This window comes from Bombus pyrosoma, linkage group LG3 (genome assembly GCF_014825855.1).
Source record: "Bombus pyrosoma isolate SC7728 linkage group LG3, ASM1482585v1, whole genome shotgun sequence".
Lineage (NCBI taxonomy): Eukaryota > Metazoa > Arthropoda > Insecta > Hymenoptera > Apidae > Bombus > Bombus pyrosoma.
Window position 1 is genome coordinate 13,784,690 of NC_057772.1, and position 21,931 is coordinate 13,806,620.

The 21,931-nt window shown below is 33.9% G+C and overlaps 1 long non-coding RNA gene across 2 annotated transcripts; it reads left to right on the top strand.

Moving 5' to 3' along the window:
• The first annotated feature begins 6,871 nt into the window (after nucleotides 1-6,871).
• LOC122577949 lies at nucleotides 6,872-11,336 on the top strand. Of its 2 annotated transcripts, none has more exons than XR_006320442.1 (3): nucleotides 6,872-7,094; nucleotides 10,654-10,838; nucleotides 10,917-11,336. It is a non-coding gene; the product is annotated as an uncharacterized LOC122577949 (long non-coding RNA). The 2 variants fall into 2 exon arrangements; XR_006320443.1 differs by lacking the exon at nucleotides 6,872-7,094 and adding an exon at nucleotides 10,083-10,211.
• The last annotated feature ends 10,595 nt before the right edge of the window (nucleotides 11,337-21,931 follow it).

The following is a 21,931-nucleotide window of genomic DNA, read 5'->3' on the forward strand; positions in this document are numbered from 1 at the left end:
GTAAATCTACAGATTGTTGAGTAGATTTTTATTAGTAAGCTAAGTTATAGTAAAAATCTTCAGCTACATTAGAAGATTATAAATACAATTCTCCATCTTAAAATTTCAGGAATTTATTTAGTCTGCTACAACGTAAATCTTCGTAAAATCATAAAATACAAAATTTATAAATAATTTTACTTTTAGTAATTCCACTTGAATATTCAAATTTAGTAAAATATTATTATTCATTGTAATAGACGTTATATTTTTTTAACTTTTCCCTAGGAGTTTGAGTTGAAATATTTAAGTTAGAAATTTGAAATATTTTCTGTATTATTAATTATATCGAAAAATGTTTCAAATAAAAGTTGAATGATTTGAAGGGGGACATATTCTGATGTTATTAGTTTTTTCTATATGTGGGCGTATAAAGTTCATGTGAGGATCTATTATATTTTTTAAAGTAGAATCATATACTTTTGTAATACATCAATCGATGCAGTTCGAGATTCTCTATAAAAAACTATTAACCTATTAATATCGAAAAGCTATTAGTTTAGTAGAAATTTTAACTTTTACTTTGTAAAACTTATCGTATGAAAAACGAGGTACAAAAGTACGAAAGTAGTACCTTACGTCTTTCGGATTTGATTTTTATCTGAAACATTTTCCGACATAATTAATAGTATCGAAAATATTTCAGCTTTAACTCTTAAGTAACTCACTCTGTATAATATACTTAGTATATAGCATGTAGTATAGCACAAAGCATAATACACGTAATAAAATTACAAAGACCTTCAAGTAAGCCTAGAATAACGTTACAAATAACTTCCCGTTAGCGAGAAATAAAAGTAATGAATTTTTAAAGGCTAGTAACTCTTCAATATAAAATTTCATATGCACGCTCATAAAATGTTATAGTAGGATTAAGTTATTGACAACACGTTTTACAGCGTTGTAGAAGAGAGTAAATCGTTGGACGATAAGACGAACAACACGAATCAATAGCGTTGAAGGAAATTGGAAAGAGAAATCATTAGACTAAATCGAACTGCCAAGACAAGCGAGAAGTCATACGGCTAACTGGAGCTGCCACGACTCGACAGGACAAAGCAGGATACGAGAGGAGAGTAGGGGACATCCCAAGAGACGTGTTCGTAGCAAACGCCCACGAACGGTGACAGCCAGCGAAGATTTATGACGCTATAAAATATCATTTGTATTTGATGTCAGAGCGAGGGCTTGATTAATGCACTGCCGGGCGCACAATGAATAACTGACGTGTTGTTATAGTAACATCAATCTGAAAGAAGCGCGGGGTGAGTCGGTACCGTGTTGATAAATTGTGTAGATTGGAGTTGCTGTTGCTGAGATACGATCAGTGAACCTTCTACGATTCAATCATTAATGCTCTTTCCCTTGATAGAATCGTCGTACATTTGGTAAATTGATCACGTAACAGTGGTTCTTATTGAGTTATACAGAGTTATCGAAATCAAAATATGTACGTACATAATCGTCCTAACGTTCTGTGGCATCCGTTATACGAACTATATATTCGTTTCAGACTTGAGGATCGCAAGCTATTCGCGACTGGCCATAAGAATGGTGTAACTTTTTCTACAAGGAATCCAGATGTCGAACATCTATAAAGTTCCTCAACATTTGCGATATCCATAGCGTTATATAACTGATCAATAACTTTGAAGCGTGACTAGCGTAAAACGAAAGCGAAAGCGTATTTAAAAAATATCATGGGTAATATTTCTATTTCATAATTGAATAGCGTATCATTCGAGCCGACATCCCGACAAAATTATGGATTACCGATTGGTTTACTGCGGTATGTATTGATCACGAGAACAGCATGAAAGTGTCGCGAAGTTTACGATATTACCGAGACAGGGGACTGCATTCAGGTTGCCCCTTATAACACAATCATTAATCACTTACCAACAATGATTTTATTCGCGGCAAGCGGTCCGGGTGTAACGTACCATGACGCACCCCGAACGTTGGGGACGATACATCACCGCGATATGTAATATTGCTCTCGGCTCCACAAAGAAAGAGAACAGAAGAGAGCTGTCCTGGCTCGACGTAGAGCCATCGACCGATCGCCCCATCGCATCGCCCTGAGCGATGTCAATCGATCTTCCCGCGCGCGCCACTTTCAAACCGTGAAAACACTCTTGCCACGGAACGCCAACAAGAAACTATCAACCGTGAAAGAAGATTGATTTCTTGCGTGTATTGTATTGCCGTGATTTATGCATTTCCTATCCACGCCATGTTGCCACGCATATCCAACATCGATAGCGATTTTTGAGCAAGTGGGAAAGAGAATGTCAGGCAACACAGATAAAAATTGCAATTTCTCTAGCTTTTACACAAAATGGTCAATGTAACTGCAATGCCTTTTCTACAAGATTTAGATATATACTTTAAAAAACGTGGAAATCTTTTAAGCGAAAAGTCTAAGTACGTAGTTGAAACTCTGCACAGTTTCGCATGTAAGAAAAGTTATTTACAATTCATATAACTTTTTAATGTAGAAAATCCAGCCGTAGAAGCTTATGACAGTAATGGAAATCATCGCATAAATTCGCTTCTTAATTCTACTTATCCATGCAAATGTCATAAGTCGAATCGAGCAATCGAACAGCAAAGACTCCACGTTTCTACGTTTCCCATATTCGAATCGTGAAAATATTAAAAAGCTAGTGTCAGGCGATAAGCATAGCCCATGAAGAGATGAAAGTAGTCGGGGGTTACTTTATCGTATATGGGCTGATTATATACGTGAATATTTCACCGGTGATGATCTGGGAGTGGGGTGAACGAGGTTAGGTGGAGGGGCCATGCGCGAGGGGTACAAGCCGAAGGGGAAAATGACGGTAGGGAGAGGACGAGGATTTACGCGTGCAAGCCTGAACGCCCTTTATACGTCGTCGACGCCGTAATATATGACACCTATAGATCACAATTACGTGTAATGGCGCTCACTCTTGTATTCATGGCGATATTATTTCTGGTTGCCTTCCACGGTCGTCGTCGACTGTACCCTCTCCCCATCTTGTTCGTACGAGACTTCGGTCCGTATGCTAAGCAGCCGGTAATTCTAGTTTGATTTACTTTCCCGTCCACCCCAAAACTTTGCAGCGAACGGCCTCAGCACACTTCCAACCCCGCCGGGAAAGTGATTACGCTGAATTGGGCGATAAGTCTTTTATGACCTTTCTTCCTTACCAGTAGCACAGTAGCGAAACTTACACGTTCCCAGATACGTGTGCAACGATTATTTTATCAAATATCCTTTTTTTCTCTACAGTGAATTTATTTTCATCTCATCCCTAAGGGATGAACTAGGAGAATTTTGCAAGGAGTAATATTTTTGATCCCTGTTTGCTTGATATAAAAATGCCATTTTGTATAAATGTTATATCTGTAAAAATCATTACAATGGTGTTATTGGTGTACAGCAACATTAATTGACAGTTATTTTGGGAAATAATTTACAAAACATAATTTATATCTAACAATATACAATCGATACAATGTATACACAATTTACATATACGTATACATACAAGTATTTGAACGTACATATTTATATATAGACGTACATACATATTTAGCCCACTTTGAATACCACATTTTACAAAGAAGTTCGAATGTCATTAATAAAAATTACATTCATGTTAATAGAATTATTTGCATATATGTTTTATATATGTAATTATCATATAACTTCTTACGGAGCTTTAATAATTACGACATAATGAAACCGTTTTATTTGTTATTTAGTTGGACTTTATATCTCTTATATTTAAAATGAAAACTTATTTCAAATACTTACACAAAAATTAATATTTGCCACGAAACTTCAAGTTGCATTTGATCGAAAATATTAAAATTGGCTATTCATACAAGAAATAATTTTCGTAAATGAAAGTCTTTATAATCTCGATAAAAGTAGTAACTCCAATTGAGTTATACCGGTTACAAAACTATACCTGCAACTATACCGGCTACAAAATTACAACATACAATTTGTAAATAGTCCATTGTCATTATGATTAATTGTAAACAGATATACGTATAAGATTGCTTCATAATAAAATATGAATATTTTACAAGACATATCGAACGTGTAGAGGTAAAAGAACTGGTAACAGGTAACCTTGGATGTCACATTACACATGATCGCAAACTTATCTTACGCATCGAACAGAATCATCAAGCAAGTAGTTAAGTTAGTGAGCGAAATCGCGAAATAGAATCAAATTTCAAAACTTCGAGTATTTGATATTGATAGTGATCGTGTATTAGGCATCGCACGAGAAATGTCAGTCAAAGATGCAGCCAAAGCCCTATGGACACAGGTAACATAACTGCGAATATGTTAACGCAACGAAACGTCGTTAAAGATCGTTATCCATTACACGCAACGGATGTTCACCGAACATTATGACAGCCAATGAATATTTGTCCCCTTCGTTGTAATTCACAGAGATATACCGTGATACCGAAATGAAATTCACTGAACAGAAACTGAATTTTACTCGACGAAGAACGTAGTACGACATGACCGCTTAACAATCCTCCGACCGTTATTTAAAACAAAATTAAATTTAAATAGGGTTCCAATGTTACGAGAGTAGCGTTTGTAATTTTTGCTTATTGATTTAAATTTTATTTGCTATTGCGAACAATTGCATTACACTTCATACTTCCACACATTTTCTTTCTGTCAATATTTATAATATATCGATAGCGGTATTAATTAAGGCGATTGTAATTAACGAATTGACAGGTAAATTAAACGAAACATAAAAATGGCATATGAAAAGTTCTATTCAAAAAGTAGTATTGGGCAAACGCACATGCATGCGTATAACATAAAGCGTTCTAAGTCATCACGGAAGACGAGGGTTCGCTCGTGAATCACTGCGCGAGTGCATTAAGTGGCAAGGTAATTGAGTGAAGCGCCGTGTGTCGCGGTGCTTCCGCAACGGCTACTCGAAACTCGCGTTTACGGGGCTGCGTTTCAACCAGCACCAATGGCGCTACTTGTCGCCGTCGGCAGTGACACGTGTGCGCGTGCGAATAATAACCACGTACACGTTCATACAGTCCGGAGATAACTATTGTCCTGGTCTCGGGGTGTAATGCCCTATTGTGAATTGGTCACAGTGACGTATCGCCTGTCGTCAGGAAAACGACGGTTAGTTTATTTCATTTCAAATAGTCACTCGTTCTATCCGTATTCATGACCGATGCACAATCAAAAATTCGAACTTGAATCTCATCCGTCGTAACTTTGCATCGATTCTTTAAGTCTAGAAGAAAAACGTTAACTGTGAAAGACTAAAATTTTATATACCTTTTATATATCGTTAATCATTGCTTATACATTATTATACTACGTTTATCATAATTAAGAGCAGATAATATATAAGAAATTATATTTTATATATAAGGAATTATGTAAACGAAGAATCAAGTAATTTATGTGCTGAAGAATACACGATTTCGATGAATCCTTTGATTAAACGTCCATTAATTTCAAATTGTATGCAATTGATGTGACTTTAGTGCTAATCGAAAACACCTGTTTACGATATAGCTATTTAAAAATATTCGTATTACTGCAACGATTGTGAAAAAGATAAATAAATAATTCCAACGTACAACAGGTTTTATATTCTTGATACTGCGCCATTCGTGGAACATTTATTTTCGTAATATTTGATAGTTTGTAATCACCTACTAATAGATCCGTATGATACTTGCGTGATATTTCTGTAAAATTGTGAATCACATCCATAATCTGGAATTTTATAAATAACCAGAGCTCCCACTTTGTTTTTCTAAATAGCAAAAAAACTGCGATTTATTTCATTTAAGTACATATTTCTAATATAAATTTTTTTTCTCTGATATAGTATCAGTATAGTATTTCGATATCAGTATTTAATCGATAATACTTGTGTCATTTCATATATTCTATATAATAATCGATGTGCAATAAAAAGCAACTGTATATTGTGTTTTATTGAAAGTAAATACATCGTTTAAGATTATTGGCAATAACTTCAGTCAAATCAGATCAGCTCGTATTACAAACATATTGATTTAATAAATGATGCTTAAACGGAAACTTTCTTTAATTTGGAAAGTACAGTTACACATTATCTTTAAATATTAATTTTGGATATTCTAGACATACGAGTATGTAACTTTCTATTTTCTTCATTTGACTGAAACCGAAACATTTTATCAATTCATTTCATCAGTTACATAGCTCATTTTAAAAAGTACTATTTCTAAATTAAAAAGTATTATTCAAAAATTATTGTTCAAATATTACATTGAAAATAGCAGGCAACGCAAAGTAAGGTAGGTATGAAATTATAAGAATCAATCTCTATAAACTGTTAACGAAATATATGTTCCAGTGTGGACACTAAAAGCATATTTACCATTGCACGAGATTACCATTGAAATTTATGTTTGCCGTTAACAATTGTTGCGTACTGCAAAACATTTCAGGTTTATTACATAGCCAGGCGTGCGTTGTAAGTGATATTGCCGAAAGTTCAGGCAGGTTAAACAAGCCTTAATTGTTACATCGGAGAAGGTACTGTGAAAAAAGGATGGTAGGAAGAAAAAAGGTATAAACTTGACGCGTTTCTACGCGTTATGTAGATCTAGCGGTACGTGCGGGCGCACAAACGAATCACTCACGTTTCCTGTAAATTGCGGATTCATGGTTTATCGGCGCACAGCCGAAACGTTTTACTGCTCGGCGATGCGCGATAACGCCGTGCTGACAGCGGAATGTCCCGGCCAAAATGAATCCAGCGAGTACACGCGAGACGCATATGCGGGAAACGTATTCCCCTGTGTTTTGTTTTTCGCGGCCGTGCCTGGAATATCGGATATAGCCAGTGGCGTAGGGCGAAAGGAGACCAACGTGCCTGGAGAATTTGTGCTGCACCCCCAGAAACAGGAAGACGTCTCTGCTGACAGTGTACCGGCGCGTTCGTTATCGTGACATTCCTACTAATGTAACTGTGTAACCTACGACGTATGAAGATAGACGGGTATGCATGCCGTGTTAAATATTCTTTCTGCGGGCATGCCGTTGCAGCGTACCGTGTTAAATATTCTTGCATATTCCGTAGACACGTTGCGACGACACGCACGCATGTTACTCTTAATACAACGTTATGGAGAAACGACGCTTTGCGATTTTATCTTCATTGAATGTAATGGTCTAAATGCTGCAAGACTCTTTGCTCTTTTTACTCCTATACAGACATAAATAGATTTCTTTCTGAGGATCCATTTTCCATAAAAGAGGACGATTTCTCCACGATACTTTGACTACATTGAAGGTACGGATCAAACTAACAAACGGATACGTCTGCTCAGTTTTTGTAGATTAATATTCCGAGTGAAACAAAAAGATGTAAATATTGAATATATCGTATGGCAGTAAACCATAACAGTAATTATTATTTATGCTTCACAAAATGATCAAAATATTTTATTGTGTTATTACTGTTCAACTCAATCACATTTACAAATTCCAACATTATGGACATTTATAGCTATTCTTTTACTGCAGAAATTGGTTGCATTCTTTTTGCACAACAGAAATTATTTTGGTATTATTTAGAAGTTCAGTCTCCTTACTTACTTGGGTATTCTTGAAATATATTATCAAGGTCATGATTCTGAACAATTTTTTTTGTAACAACCGCTCAGCTTTGCTTTTCAAGTTATAAAACACTTTGTGCTTCATATCATATACTATTATTTAATGATTTATTTTATAAATTTTTATCCTGTAAACAATTTTTGAGTGACGGTAGATATATTTGTACATTTTTGAGCAATTGAAGATCAGAATAAAATGCAACATACCACATATCAATCGATTCATAGGAAATTATTTTACACTATCCTACCCTAAGTCATAACACATTGGTTTTTCTTTGTTATTTACATGATATTAAAATGCGGCCACCTATGAAATGTAATCGTAATCTCCATTCAATTGAAGTTTTTGCGAATATATTTTGGAAACTAAGACCAAGCGGCGGTTATTTGCATAAGAAAAAATTGTTCAAACTGATGATCTTGACAACTTATTACTTACTTCAGTATCGAAATCGGCAATAACCGACGAAGACGAAGCTCCTAAATAATTATTTTTTATACATGAATTTCTTTATTTCTGGAAATACATTTAATTGTAATAAAAGCAAACATCGATGTAGGTACACAAAATAATTTTGTCTTACTTTTTGGAATAGAAGCGCTAACACGTCATTGGAAATAAATATTTTCAATTTATGTACTCTGTATATTAAATATTACTGCATATGTTTTCTAGATTTTGATTACTACTCTATCTAACTACACGAATTATAAACAATTTCCTATTATTAATTATACCAACGATAATTATGAAAATTTATTGAATTAAATTTGCATATGGAAAATAATTTAAATACCAAAGAACGTAATTGATACATATCTAACATCAAAAAAGGGAAAAGAACGGAGAAAATTCTCTTATATACCATTAAAGTCGTGCTTTAAAATTTCGTTATTTTATTTACGTTTTAATAACTAATTTAAGCCATATCCCTTTATTAACCGATACGCTATTTATCAAAGCACCAATAGATTCCAAATCAAAATCTCCGATTGTGATATAAGGCAGGTGCTCATTAGTAATAAATCAATGAGATATTAATAATATACATTATATCGATAAATTATAGTTTCGTTCTTCACTGTTTTAATACAAAAGAAATTAATATATACGTATTAAATTATACGTATTTCAAAGTGTACATGTCAGTGGGGCATTAAAAATGTACTGTCATTTATCATGGAACACACCACCGTCTAGCGAAACATAAATTACAATTTCCCTCCTAACCGGATTTACAGTATTTTGTTTGATTCACACGTAGTGGTCATTAATTTAATATCCAATTAAGCTTGTACTGGTTTCATTGAACGCGTACCGTGACCCATTAAGTGTAATTGCCTGATATTTATTTGAACGATATTGACAAATGCTCACAAATTTAGAAAGTATGATATGAATAATGCCTTTGTTAGTAATAGTTTCATTTTTAGATGCCTTTAAGAAAGTATCAATATAGAAAATATTCTATTCTCATTTGATCATTGATAATGAACGGTAATTATACAGTATTTTCAATTGATCGTTGATTATGAACGGTATTTAAGAATGTGTATATATATATATATATATATAAAGATCTAGGATAGGTATCTACACTTAGAAATATCTATTTTAAAAGATATCGCGAAAGGATATGATAGCTAAAGAAAAATGCAAAAAATATCTATTTATGATCTTGTTCCACTTACGAATATTTCCTACTTTTATGATAAAATGATATACAATCTTCCAGGTAAGAAACTATTGTAATTTTATTGCCTGACAAGAAAGTCGAATGATTGTTTCGCGATTGTTTTGAAATTTATTGGCATACACACCTCTCGTTAACGAATACTAATAAACTTTCTGTTTCCCAATAATCAACCCATAAATTAGAAATGAAAATTATAGCAGAACCATGACGAAGTAAAAAACAAGTGGGTCGACTCTATCTAACACTGATAATTGCATTGTCGCATTAATACCTACGTATCTAACATAATGCAGTTTCGAGTCTGAAGACAAACGATCCAATCTGTTAAGAGTGTGCCACCCCTTGATGTGTACGCTTTCAAACCGCAGTTATAATATATTCCCCGAGGTCAAAATTTATTATCCACTAAAATACCTGTATTGCTGCAAGAAAGCGGCTGTTGACTAGAAAAAGCCACTGTTATTAATTCGCATTAACTTAATAGCTATAAGAGAGAAAAGGAAAGGACGAAGGAAGAGGGGCGGGAGGAAAGAGGGGTGTAGACAGAAAGAGAGAGAGTGCGAGGCCGTAGGGGGGAATAAGGTCACGCCAGAAAGTGAGTAATGAAGGCGGTTTATCTCCGAGGAGTAACTAGCGGTGTTCGTGTAATGGGGGCATTCATCAACGCGATCTCACATCGCCTTTCCGTTCGCGTTTCAGAGTCTCATGACGATTTGCACTACGAACGGACGGTGAGAAACGGAGCTGAAACGATTTCTTTCTGCGCGCGTCTTGGAAAACCCGTTGCCACTTTGCCACGTAAGATTAATGTCGTCGAAGCGGAGTTTTCGGCACCATTAATTTTTCTGGCACATTTATTAATTTTCCGTACTCGGCAGTCGTTCAGCACAGAGTTTAAGATCTTGACGTTAAGCTGACGAGCAATCGTCTTTCTTATTCCTATTTCCTTTTGCATCTTTCTTTCAACGTTTTTTTATTCCAACACATGTATAGTCATAAGATTGGATCATGTATTGTGTGATATACGATTACAATTAAAAGTTACATTATTTCTTCGAAATTTATCGTAGGTAATAAAATGAGAAAGTTTATAATTTTGCTCAATTTATCTTTGTTACATGTTCGTTGTCACTTAATCGTTTTCTATTCTATTGTAATCGTGTGTTTAAAAAGTTCAAGTCTATTTTATCGATCATGCAGAATGAATCTATGAAATTTTACGTTGTACGTTTAATCGTAGAACGCACATTGTTGTATATGATACAACGCGGCACTGCCACTATGTGACATCAGGAGGATAACGGCAACAATAACAATAACAACAACAGCGAAGCATCAACGACGAACACGATATACACGCGCTGAACACGCAACAAGCACAGCGGGCAGCCATATTATTACCGTCTTTTCGCAGTCCGCGCCTCTGTAATTATGATTTTATTTTTATGGACATAAATTATACAGGCTGCCTAGCTGTGTCATTATACGGCATTTTAATTCAAGGTTGTAGACATAATGGTAACCCGCACCACGGACTCGCTGCTCACCTGCCCAGTGAAGAGAGGAGAAGGAAGAAACGTGCACGTCAGGGGTAAGGAGGGAACCTGGCTAGTGGGGAGACGGCCACTTTGCCTCTTGTTACCTGTACGCTCCTGCGTTTATTTTTCTGCTTCCTTTGCACTCTCATTTCCTTGCTTTCCGAGCTGACGATCAATCTACATAACGCTCGACCTTTTTTCAATTTGAATTATTGCTCTCGAATATGTTCTACGAATTGGAAATACGTCATCTCCGTTCGTTTATTTTATATGAGATAAGATTGAAGTTCTACCGTTAACGGAATAAGACTTTCTGTTTTCGCCACTGATACATTGTATTATATATGTACATCTATATTATTCCACATATATAAATCTTTTATAAAATTTCAGAAAAATTCAACAAGGAGTAACTTGCAAATAATATGTTTGTTACTTTATAATAGAACGTGGTAAAAATATTGAATAAATATATCGTTTTTTCCTCCTATAAAATTAGTTAAAGGTAAAAAATGTGAATAATGCAAGCAAATCATTGTAAACTAATTACAATATTTTACTCACGCCAAAATGGTAATAGATAATTTGTGTAATATAAAATTATACTAAATCGTGTATCTTCTAGCTTATCCAACTAAATTATGGCCTTAAGTATATATCATATGTTCGTGTTTAACACTTTAATTAATATAAGATGAACTATTTTTTAGTTTCTTTTTTTTTTTAATGAACGTGATGAGTATTAAGTTTGCTTTATCTACATAAAGATCGGAAGGATATTTATCATACTAAAATACATAACTACATAAAGTAGAAAATAACTGAGTAAATTACGATATCTAATAGTAATCTCGCATAATACCTAAAAGAAAGTATAAATCTATTTTTAACGAAAACCAAAACACGAGTGGAAGAAAAGATGGTATCATTTCGTATGGCCTGCATGTTTATCTCTATAATATACGAGTTTTTTGTACTTCCGTTTCCTTGTAATTCTAACAAGCGTGATCACGGACTGATTAAATCGTGTGACGCTTTGCCCACGTACGTAATTATATAACTTTTTAGTGAACATTGATTAATTATTCTCACTCGCGTCATTAAGGGAACTTCCGTCAGAGTCACTAAAAAAGTTTGCGCAAACATTCTACTCCGTTAAATTTGTGGAATTATGAAATCTTCTTTTTTAATGACGTTGGCAGATATTACGAGCAATCTCAAAAATTTTTCGTAATATTAATTTACAATGATATGAGATTACTCACAATTTATCTATATAATTCAAAAAGAAAGGAATAATATTTGTAACTTATAAACGGCTTGCTTACAATACAGATTATATCATTTATAAGTACAGAAAATTGCAAGAATTATACAAAATGTAGCAATCCGAATCCATTTTGCAAACATTTATATACTTCGCATTTAATTTTTAACTGTGCAATACATATTACGTTTTCATCGATATCCCGAACACCTCTTGCCTAAGAGTTTATTCAGTGCTATACACGTGAATGATATTCCTCAAATATTGTATGACTGTAATTTAAGTGCAATTTTAAAAGGCAGTACAGTGCTTCAAGGTCCTGGTGATTACATAGAATAATTATGTAGCGGTCCGTTGTTACGTTATTACGGCCGCCGGAATTATACTTAATTTGTAGTCATAAGTATACCCTACTTTGGTTTACTTTTGACAGTAATTCGTACTTTCTTGGAACTGCCGCTCCTATTCTGAACAATGACGCCTCCCTAAGAATCCGGTAATTCATTTCGTACGATTGCGTCAAGAACTTTTACCGCTTGTCTTGTAGACTATAATGCTTCGAATCCAATAGGTAGAATTTGAAAACTTAACTTTATTCTTTTGGCTGTCTTTTTTCACAAATAAGAGAATTACCCTTCAATTATTAAATATCTTGAAATATTAAATTCGGTAACGTAAGTAAATAAAAACTGAAACAAAAATATTACTTTTTTAAAGTGTTTGTAACGACGAATCGCAAAATCATACACAATATTTTGATGATATTGACATATAACTGGGTAATTAGCTAATTTTAATTATGCATTTTAGGGAAAGTACTAAATTCGGTGTCACTCTTGTTTTCCATGAATTTAGGAAAGAAACTTATATTATTCACATATTTGCGTCATTTTAGTGTTAAATATACTTCTTTTGTATTTACAAAATTATGAAACTATGAAACGACTTCCATCTTAAAATTAGTGTACAAATCTCAATATCTTTGACGATGTCAGTAAATTTTGGTTTTGAAAACGAAAAGGTTAGTATTTATAATTTCAATTTGTTTTATAGAATTTGATCAATGATGCATCACTACTCAACAAAAATAAGACGATATTTTATTTGAAGGACAATACAATTTTGTTTCAAACAGATACGTACATATATAAATCGTTTATAATACATAAATGGTGAAATGTCACTGGAAACAAACATTAGAATGATAGATATTTTCAAAAATTCGTAAACAAAGGCTGACATAAAAAAAGAAGAAGGAAAGGAAACAAAGGAAGGGGGAAGAAGAAAGAAAAGAAAATTGGCTAGAGCGACTATTATTGATAAAACTAAAGTGAAAGGATAAGAACCAGTGACTCTTGTTCTTTCAAAAATGATCATCGATCCTGTCAGTTGAGATAGAACAAAATCGGGGGTTCGTTCGCTTTTTGTCGATGAATGGGACAAGGATCAACACGTACGGTAGTCGGTAATACTCGATGTTGCGAACGCCCGGCAGAGTGGCAAGCTGTCAGCCCGCCGCCGTGCTGTCAGTCTCCTGTCTGGTTGCTGTCTATCTGTCATTCACTCACTCAACCCACTCATTCGGACAACCCATCTCCCGGACTTTTTTGGCGTTCTCCTACCTCTTTTTTTTAATCTCTCTTTTTCGTGACTGATGTTCAAACTCGTTGGCCCCGTTACAACGGCGCCCGTACGCATCTGCCTGCGAAAATATTTTTTCGGCTCGTGCTAAGCCAACCTCCAACGATATCCAGCCGCGTTGTCCTGCGAAAAATTCATTCCAAATGCGCGACGCACTCACTGTGATCCGGAATTGTTCTCGCTACTCTGCCAGACCAATAATCATCCTGTCATATTAATTAGCATTGAATATTTTTAAAAGATCAATAAGGTGAAACAAAATCGGTCACAAACTTGTAAAAGATTTTCAGGATTTAGTGTTTAAACGAATTAATCGAATTTTTCGTTCCTTATTCATTTGTTTGTAGTTCGTATCGAAAAAAAGAAAAACGGGATCATTTTCGTTAAAGTAAGAGTTGAAGTTTTTAACAAAAGAGATCAAGGAGAACAGAAGTAATTAAATTAAACGGTTAACACGTCCTAATTGTGATCCTGATTTAGTTGATACTACGTCCGTAAATCTTGTCGATTGTTAGGTTATACAAGTCATTTGAATGTAATTATTTTTCAATTTAGAACATATGAAGGCACAATAACATATGAATTAATGCACGAATACCGTAATTACATTTCTCAATATTTATTGCAGTGGTAAATGTATCTGGACGTTCGTCATCATCGATTACGTAAATTAAACGGAAAACGGAACTGGCTTTTGTCTAGCAGGAAGAAATATGAAAATTTTGCGACACAATGCAACGATACACAGAATCTCGACCCCTTCACACACTTACAGACGGTTTGGATATAAATCACGCGGATTTACGGCCTCAGTTAAAAAGGGTAACGCAATATTTATAGTCATCTCGCACAGTTACATATAACAAATTGAACTTTTATATAAACGCGCTCACGTCCAAAGGCCTTATGGCAGGCACAGATTTTAATTATCGATATCGATTTATTGCCAATACATATTAATGCAGCAGCAAGCTACCTCACATACGGGTGTTTATTCATATTGATGGAACCAGATTGAAACATAAACCGGATATGCAAACAACTACAGGTTTAATCGTTCGATAGTGCTCGATAAAAAAAAGTAATTTTACACACGAATTGACGCAAAAATTATTATTCTACATCATTCGCTTTCTACTTATTATTAAATTATTCCAAACCGAGTATACACAATATGAGATTGTGGAATTCCAGAAAAACAAAAAATACTGATAATTGGTTTCGCGAGGAAATAATTAAATCTACTTGATATTTGAATATATAAATCAATATGCAAATATACATTTGTGCACTTTGTTAAACTCTAAAGTAAGAGTAAAAGATACGAAGAATATTATATTCAATGAGATAAAATAATATTATAAGAAAGGGGGCATAACCATAAAATCGTACACAATGTATCATACTACATATCGTAAAAACAATATTGAAAGAACGAAAACCAATAAATCACTATAAATAATTATTTTATTAGGAATATCTTCGTTTAACCAAATCTTCTTTTACCAAAAGTCTGTACTTTTGTATTTTTTATTATATTTGTACTATGTTATTATATTTCTAATAACAGTGTTGGGAGCATGTTATAGAAGAGGTAATGAGTTTCAGCTTGATACTGTACAAATTCGTAATTGTATAAAACAGGAAATCTCAGGCGCGTTAATTAATCTCTTGTTTAATTAACCAACGCGGATGGAGGTATCTAACAATGAGAGCAGTAAGTCATTTCAGCACAAGGAAAATCATGTAGCGAAACTGAATTATACCAATTTACACACGCGAAATAGTCATTAAAACATGATCCGGATGTTGAATACACAGGTCTGAAAAATACATATATTGTAGATAATAAAACACGGTGCATTTGAAGACATTGACGAAGTCGCAATGATAGCTGGAAACAGATGCTACAAAGGAAAAGATGCGAAGAAGCGGAACTCGTAACGACTAACGATTCCGTCCATTTCCTTTTATAACCTTCATTACAGCACAAAAATCAACCATTTTCTGTGTCTCCTGAATCTTTGACAACACGACTTTGACTTATACGACAAACTGTTTATCTTTAGATTGTTCCTTATTTCTCTCTTTGTACATGATTTTAAATAGTACTCAAGAGGCTTACTTTATGTCTCGTATATTATTACTTGATAATGGTTATTATCTTTGTTTTCGATGCTGTAGCTATGTTTATTACCACCGTTATAAATAATATAACGTAACATAAAGCAAACTATATTAAAGTAGACGTAAAGTTGACATAATTTTTGTATAAGGGGCAAATGACGCAATCTTTGATTAGATTGCTTCATGAGTTTCATCAGTTTTGAAAAAAAAATCTAATTATCTATAATTTCTTTACCTAATTATCATACTCGTAATTAGATCTACGTATATAAATGAAAAAAAATCCGTATACAAAATGTCAATAAAAAGTATCTACATAAGAAAATAGATTTTCATTAATTTTATTAATGTCGAATGAGGAAATACTCCACAGGAATATGCAATTATTATAAAAGAGAAATCGTTCATAAAATTTAATGACTCACATCATAACGTTGGAACAATCATACACAAGGCATTCGTCTATCCACAAATTAAATAACTTACAGTTCCAAGTAAAAATTGTTAAACATAAAATTTGATAGAATAATGATTGCTAGATTAATATTATGTTAAAATTTAGTAGAATAATTAAATCTGACTGTAATTCTTAATGGCCTAGGCGTTGAGTACACTAATTTTTTTGTAAGATTTGACAGAATTATTTATCAGTCTTACGTAATCATCAGTTTTAACGCATTCATATTTTTCAGAAATACTTCGTAACTTTTTTTTGTTTCTGCCAAAAAAATGTTCTATTTAATCTTCTGTTAAATATTTGAAAACTGATTAGGAATAGGGTTTATACATTTGGAAACATAATATTATTTTTGTTTTCCTACTATTTGTATAATAGTGTCATATACCCCTATTAAAGTTCTTTCCATTTCTTTTTTCAAATAACTGAATTGGATTATTAAAAAAATTCAATATACAACAAACGAAAAGAGAATATTTATTACATACTTAGATCAACAGTATACGTATAGTAAACGCTTTCAGCTGCAATAAAGGAAGCAGACATGGCCGAGTAAATCAGTGAGAGATCGCGAAATACATATCACCATCGCTGCAACAGGGCGTGAAAAGAGCTTTACCAAATCTCTGGCAGAATTCCCAAGGAAGTCTGAAGGAGAATGATCCGTAGTAGTACAACCTTGAAAGCAGTAAAGTGGTCGAGCAATAGCAAGAAAGTAAAATAACTACTTAGTTGAGTAATGAATCGATTTTCGCGAAGGACAAAATTTATTTTATGTTTTTGATCAATGTAATAACTTTATTTGAATAATATTTGATTAAAGATAATTTGAAATAACATAGAATCTTCGTATATCGAAGATTAGTAAATTGTTCGGAAATAATTATAATACAAACTATCGTTTTATATTGTTATTGATATTAAAAAGTCCACAATTGTTAAAATAAGTTAACAGTTCCTGTGTGTGTGTGTGAAACATATCGTATTTTGTTGATTTTTAAGTTTGCTTAAAAAGCTGATATCTAATACATGGATTATTATCTTAACTTGGATAGATATGAAATTGATATTGACCAATATGGAATATACCTACATATTTATCGTTGGACGCATTATTGTGATGTTGCTCAAAATAGAAAATGGATGTCCTCTATGAACCGAAAGGCAAGCATCGACTGTCAAGAAGTCAAGTGCAGACACTTTCGGCATACTTATACGGTAGGATGCAGCGAATCCCTTCGAAGTGCCATCAATTTCTCGGTTTCCCAGTAGCTAGGTAGACGAACTCGGCTGAGTAAATCGCAGCGTATCATCGTCTCTGCAACAGGGCGTGAAAGGGGCTTTACCGAATCTCTGGCAGCATTCCCGGAAAAGTCTGAAGGAAAAAGGCTCGCGGAAGGACGCGGCAGCGGGTGAGGCGAGTGAACAGAAGCAAAGGAAGGAAGATGACTGCTCGGTTGAGTAATGGATCAATTTATTTGCTGGCTGTAGGTACCTACCGGGGGTAGTAGATACGTATATAGGCGGCGTATAACAGGCCAGAGAAATGGCTACGTTGGATCCCCCGTGTGTCGGGTAGAAAGATGTGCTGCGGGATGCGGGCCGCTAGGAGACGATTTTCCTATCTCTTTCCGACCCTCACTTCTCAGCATCTTCTTCTTCCGTTCCTACTGCCGTCACCTTTTCCTCTCGCCTCTCTCCCACCTATTCCGTCTCTTCGTCTTCTTTCTCCAACACGTTGCTCAGTAGTCTCTTTCGCCAAGAAGATCGTATTTATTTCCACGGTGGTGAGAATGGATAGCGTTCCCGTGATCTATGTCTCGGCGCAGACACATCTCATTTACTCTGCGAAGCATAATTCCTTAACACTTTTTTGGGGAAAAGCGCTCATATATCTTGGTTACGCCACCAAGTCGCGCGAACTCCAACGCCTGGCACACTCGTACCAGCAATTCCGACTCTTGCTGTATCTTTCCCCGATATTTTATATTCGCCGTTCCTCTTTGGATTTGCTCGGCTCTCGGTTTGATTTAGGCTTTACGGTGTACCGTTTTGGAACCACCGTTTCGTTGTTTCTTAGCGGCTAGAACGAACTGTGGCACGGTTAAAAGGTGTAACGCTTGCCATCCCATGATCTTTTTACCGTACCGATCGCTCTTTTGTCTCTTGGGACACATTAACCATACATTGTGCTTAATGTAAATATCCAATATCCGATCTCGATATTTCTTGCTTGATCCAATGATTCATGGCTTACCCAGTTTCTGTACGCTGTTCGCAAATAAGGAATCTCACAGATAAAGTGACACGCGATACGTTATATTCATGAACAGGTTTTCGTGTTTATAGTTGCAATCTTCCTTTTCCATGTACTAAGATAAATGGCTGTTTCTGATATCGATATATAATTTGCGTAACCAGGAAGCTGATGCACGATATTCGTGCGAAAACCCGTATACATATTAAACTCGTTGACATATATCGTTTCGTAATACATAATGGAAAAAATGGAAAAATCATTTATCATATAAGAAATAGGAGCATTAGAAAAAATAGGAATAAAAGAATGTATGAACTAAAATATTTCATAGATACCATTTTTATTACAAACGAAAATATATTTTATGTACACATTTGATCTGTCTCAAATTTCAATTTTTACAACAATTTTATTCAATGAAATTGTAATTTTTACCACAATTTTATTCATTGTGTTTGAAAGAATTTGTTTCTATTTTAAATGGTGTTTTTAAATTTTCGTATGATTATAAAATATTCTAGCGTTAAATAGCGTAATATACAAAATAATAACTTTTATTTACCAAGAAGAATATAAAAATTACTTCTTTAAACACTTACTGAAAATTAACATAAATCCTTTGCTTTGCATATAAAGTGCCTACTATAATCTTAAGACATCATACGGGATTTGCAAATTACAATTAGGTATATGGTAAATTTGTCGCATTAAGCTGACCACGATTGCTATTTAACTGCCAAGCATGACTATTCATTTTTTTAATTGCAGGCATTCGTGCACAAAGTGCAAAATGTGACGATCCATATACAGATATTAAAAAAACTTTCTTCAACGTGTAGTAATAGTCTAACTACGTTTCCAATGAAATCATATGCACCGCATTAAAAGTAAATAATTACAACTAAATATCAAGCTAATCAACTTTTTGTTGATTATAAGTAGTAGCTAATAATATGTGTGGGTACGGAGTTCCTAATTAAGAATCATATGTGTAAGTAGCAATAGGAGAATTATAATTGTCAACACAAAAATTTACAATAAAAATACGTATTTTTTAGCAATTAATAATACAATATTCGTATAAAGATAACAAAATATATTAAATATAAAAATTGACAATTTTTTCAGTAGATAGCAATTAAAAGGCAGCTGTAAAGATAAATACTACCTGGAGATTAATACTGAAAACTAATAATTGTAAGTCGAATAGTTAATTTGATGATGTGTGATACGTCATAAATATTGTTATAGTATGCGAAGATAATAAAAATGTAGCGATCTTCTTTTATATCTCTTATCTAAATCGTGCATTTAAAGTTACAATAATATACCAAATAGGCATACTATTAATCTGTCAATTTAATGTAGCGATAAAGTAAATAATTGCAAAATGATGTTCGTCGAAATGTCCGGGCAAATTCGTTACACAGAATTTCGAACACAAGAATTAATTTCAGAAGGGTTGATAATACATACTCGTTTTACGGCTTGAAATAATATCAGATACGAAGCATATATAAATTGTTCAATGGAGAACGGCAAACAAGTGTCGAATTAGAAGGTTGTCGATTGGCGGACGCCGCAGGTGGATATTTATACAGCATCAGAAGTACCTGTATCGCAATCATTAATAAATAACGGCATTATGCAAATGAGCAATTTGTCTCTGGGCGGTAGGGCCGCACGAGCCTTCTCCGGTGTAGTCATTTTAAATATAAAATGAAAGTACAAACGTAACGCATGGCAATTTATTTTGGCCGACTGTCACGGTGCGGTAGAGCGGTGGCTCACATTTATAATGAGAAGACAAATGATGCGTTACGATGTGTCCGCATGCCTGTACAAGCACGTATGAGCGCAATGATGACCGACCATTAATTTATCGCACGGCACAACACGACGAAACTAGGGCTCCCGTCAACGAGTTTTTCGTGTTGATGCCATTTTCGTTGTACCTTTTCTCGGTGTACGTGTTTTATTACACGCGTAAATGGAGACACCGAACCTTTCTCTTTCTCCATCTACGCAACATCAGATTATCGTTCGACTCTCGCGAGTTTCATTGTTCCTTTTTTCCTTTTTGTTCCTTCGATATTTATTAATGAACACCAATTTGTATGAGTTTCAAATGAATTTACACTCTATCGATAGAAGAGCTTTATCATTCGTTGAGTCCTGCAATCATTACACCTCAGCTACCTACTTGTAAATATCTTATTATGAATTTTTAATGCTGTAGTGCAAATTGTTTATAAGGAAAATTAAATGAATTAATTAGGCAAATGTAAATACTGGATGCAAGGACAGGTAGTGTCACGATCACCACAGGAGGATTTTACGCTTTTAAATTGGTAGAAATCTGTTTAAAAAGTTGTCGCAAAATTGTTCTTGACATTAAAATTTAAGATCCAATTTGTTTGCTCCCATTCTATTTTACTCATCGCGAGGACCAAACTTGTCAAAGGAACTATGAGTCGTAATTCTACCATTCTCATCAAATGGTGTTAAAGTTCTATTGCCTTTTACACTGACATTATGTATTTGCAATATGTTTACATTTTGCAGCCAGATGAAAAGTAAACACCATGATATTAATGAGAACGCAACAAATTATTCCTTAGCACATGAGGTAGTTTATCCCAAATACAATAATGAAGCAATTAACTTCATGATTTCAAAATATTACAAAATTACTTTCTACATGGAGTAGCTTTCCAAACAAAAATTGAACGGCATCGAAGATACGACTTGATACTATTAGATTTTTTGCAAATGGATACGTAGAATACTCGCAAAAATAAAGTATGTTTTTCAAAAATAGAATCACATTCCCTTATATGTTCGTTTCATTATTCCATACAGAAAAATATTAAGTCGTTCATGCCAAAAGAGAATTGATTCTTTACTTTAAGTAAAGTAAAGGAGAACTTTAATTGGTACTTTAATAAATTATGGTTTTGAAGCAACACAATAAAGATAACGAACGAATCCTCTGATCTAATGTTTTGATATGACTTATTTATGATATAACGTATTTAGTATTATTATGAATAAGTAATTGTTATACATAAGATGTCTCAAGTCTTTCTCGTTAAACCGTGTTAGCATATCCTATAAATAAAAATAAAAAAGAAAATATTGTGTAAGTATGCAAGTTCATAAATGCCTCATTGTATATTATTAAAGTAATATATATTATATATAAATATAGTGTATATATAATATATA